The following is a 3,296-nucleotide window of genomic DNA, read 5'->3' as shown; positions in this document are numbered from 1 at the left end:
ATAATTGTTTAGTTGGCTCATGATCAGTTTTGACGGCAATTAGCGATAGAAAACAAAAGATCCATGACGGGATCTGCAATATCTCTCATCTTCAAGGGAGCGGCAAGTAGCTGAGATGATTGGCCAAGCTCTTGAAGCCGTTCAACCAGTGTATAATTGTCGACTAACAGCTTCTTGAGCTCAACGTAGCCCCCACTTCTGATCTTCTCAACCACCTTGCCGGGGATGGTGGGAAGAGACGTGGCTAGTGATATAGCTGCTGTCTTAGCTGTGGCTAGTGCTGTATGGTGCGACCACAGGCTTAAAGGATCCCAATTCAGGGTGCTAACCATTGAGAATAAGGGCGAGTGGGTCATGTCTGCTGCGGATGACAATGAGGCTGGAAGGCTGTGCCCCACCTCACTGGTCACTGCTGAGCTGACCCTGAGTGAGCTTGCATCTGCACAAAGGTAGACAGAGAATTGGGGGGAGAAAAGAAGAGAACAGGGGGAGAGGAAGGGATCAAGTGAGAGAGAAGAAGAGTAGAGGGGAAGAGAAGGTATAAAGTAAGAATACAGGAGAGGGAAGATGAGGCCCTGACCCATCTGCTGTGGGCGGCCAATAGCATATAGCCTGCTCAGAAATGCATTTTTTGCAAGCCCCCCCCTGCATGGGAGGTGGGAAGGTGTCTGTGGTATAAAACTTACACAATAATAAAGGTGTGAAAATGTAATTGGCCTATAAGAAAAGCAATTGTATCAATGTAATTTATGCAATGCTGAAGCAATCCATGCAATGGTAGGCAGATGAACCAGCAATATCAAAACTACATACCTGATAGGGGTGGAATGGCTGGGAGAGAATGAGCTGTAGAGCCAGGCGGCCATGAACCATCAGACAAGGGAGGCAGTGGTGGCCCACCAGCTCCAGGGTGACGGGAGGCGAGACGGAGAGCTCAATCAATTCCTCTCTCAATCCCAGACTCTACAGCAGCGTTCAAAACCCGAATGAGGGCTTCTGGTCCTGAGAGAGCCTCGGAGTTCGTGCTGCTGGTATTGATCGGCCATGAGGAATGGCTGGAGACTGCAGTACTAGTGGAAGAAGAACCAGTAGCTGAGCCAGCACTGCCCACGCCAACTGTCATGGAAGAGATTGTGGTTGTCGATGTCCCAGCACCAGTACTGCTACTAGTAGTCCCATGAACGGATGCCATCCTCAGAACAGAAAGTACAGAAAGACTTGCTAGAAGGCTCAGAGACACAAGACTGCACATAAGACTGGAAGACTGGTTTGAAATGCTTCAGCTCAAATAACTGCAAACACGCAGTCTACCGTGGCCTCGAACGAGGCTTAAATAGGCTGAGTAGGTGTGATTAACCCCACTTAAAGCTCTGCCCTAACCGGCAATGATATTGATAAGTATCAATACAGCATTATATCGATTAAATATCGTGAGTTTTGACATATTGCCCAGCACTAGTAAAAATGGGACAAAAAGGAAAATGGTAAAAGCAGTTTTGTTCTACCATCATATGGTACAGTGCTAAAACGTGAACTTTACTTTGTCTTCTACTGTACATAAGTGTGGAGCCTTTCATTTATTCATTCTTTCTGTCCACAGACTGACTTTCATTCTGAGGTTTTGTGGTTCTCAGGTTTGGAAAAGTTACGTATCAAGAACAGGTGGCAGTTTAAGGCATCCACAATTAATAATTTTACCAAATGTAGTAGGTTCTAGTAAGATGCTGTGATGTTTTGAGAAACAGGGCTTAATAGTACAAGTAAAGAGACCAAAACTTTTGGAAAACCTAATGTAACGTTTTTCTGTAACTTTCTTAGTTTTGAAGAGGTATATGTATTTCCCTAATAATCATTGCAAGGTGCTTGTCTTAAGGAAGAGTAGCCAAAGTCCATAAACTTCAGATGCTAGACAAGAGTTTGCATGCAACAAATAGAGCCTAATAAGTGTGTCTGCCCTGCATAAAAATCCAAGAACTTAACTTAGAACTAGTCTCGTGAAGCGAAACCGCACCCTCCGTGTCTGCAGGGTGGTCTGGAAAACAGCCCATATCAAAGTTGTTAAAGGAAGTGAAGTGAAAATTACAAAGCTATACACAGATAATAGACTTCAGACAAATGCTACTGTGACTTTACCAGGTGTGGTAACAAGTAGATGAAACATCGCAGCTGCCATTATGTGTAGAAGTGTTGTTTGCGTTTGTTTCATGTCAGCAGTGGGACTCTGAAAGCTAAAAGGATAAGAATAGACGGGAATAAAGTACATTCATACAAATGTCCACTTTTTATGCATCAACATTTATTTGTTAATTATTATTTTCATTACTCATTGAAAATGAAATGTAACTAAATGTACAACTACATACATGACAGCATGAACTCCAATTGGAAAGTACCACAAAGTACTGCTTTTATTGTATCACTGTAGTCACACTATAGTTGTTTTATTATTTTTCTCTAACAAACAAGCCTTTTGGTCTATCATCAATGGATAGTCTGGCCCAAGACTACAGTCATCACATAAATGACAAAACTACCCTGCTAATATATCATTATACAAATTAATGATTCATGGAAACTTACCTTTCTAGTGAGGTGAGTGGTCAAAAACAGAAGCTAAGGCAAGAATATTGTAAACTTCGCTTACCCAGTTGACAGAAACTAGGTCCCTTTCAAATAACTAATAATAGGTACTATTTACTTCTCTTCTAAAGTTATGCCAAAAGTTCTGGCCACTCCAATTATAACATTGGCTACATCTTTCATAAAAAAATCGAGCCTAAATTAATAATCCCTCGAACATCCGAAGGATGTGATGTGGGACTGGAATTCTACAAGTAGAAAGGTGAAATATATGACAATGTATTTAGCTTTAAAACTATGAATAATTAATTATCACTTTAATGATTTAATATAAATTTGTTGATAATTGATCACGTGAGTTACTAACTCCGAGCAAAAGTTTGATCAATGAGCCAGAGGGAAAACAAATCATAATAATTGGGGTGAGCCTGAGCTCGCCTGGCTAAGGCGAGAAAGCATCTATTTGAATGTACGGCATAGGACCGTCTAACTATTATTAAAATTAAAAGGCACAATTTTCCTTGAAAGCGGGTGTGGTCACCACGGGCGTATTAAGAAAATGGAAAAGGGAGATGCTAAGGACAAGCAAAGCGTGCCGCAATTTTGGCCAAACCCCTTTTATGGCAGTAAAATGGTATTTTCCTTCATTTTCGTAAATTACAGGTGTGGTCAGGATAATTTCAACCATACTGGTACTTCTGATGACTTCTGATCAC

The 3,296-nt window shown here is 41.5% G+C and overlaps 1 protein-coding gene across 1 annotated transcript in view; it reads right to left on the bottom strand.

Annotated features, from left to right (window-relative positions):
• The window catches only part of LOC109581993 (uncharacterized), a 9,269-nt gene extending 7,066 nt beyond the window's left edge, over positions 1-2,203 (bottom strand). The window contains exon 1 of the mRNA XM_019996527.1: positions 2,134-2,203. The gene's annotated coding sequence lies outside the window, so the exon portion shown is untranslated. The remainder of the gene's footprint in view (positions 1-2,133) is intronic.
• Between the last annotated feature and the right edge of the window lie 1,093 nt (positions 2,204-3,296).

This window comes from Amphimedon queenslandica, unplaced genomic scaffold (genome assembly GCF_000090795.2).
Source record: "Amphimedon queenslandica unplaced genomic scaffold, v1.1 AMPQUscaffold_13407, whole genome shotgun sequence".
NCBI lineage: Eukaryota > Metazoa > Porifera > Demospongiae > Haplosclerida > Niphatidae > Amphimedon > Amphimedon queenslandica.
The sequence above is the reverse complement of the archived record's forward strand: the minus strand, read 5'-3'. Positions and strand labels throughout refer to the sequence as shown.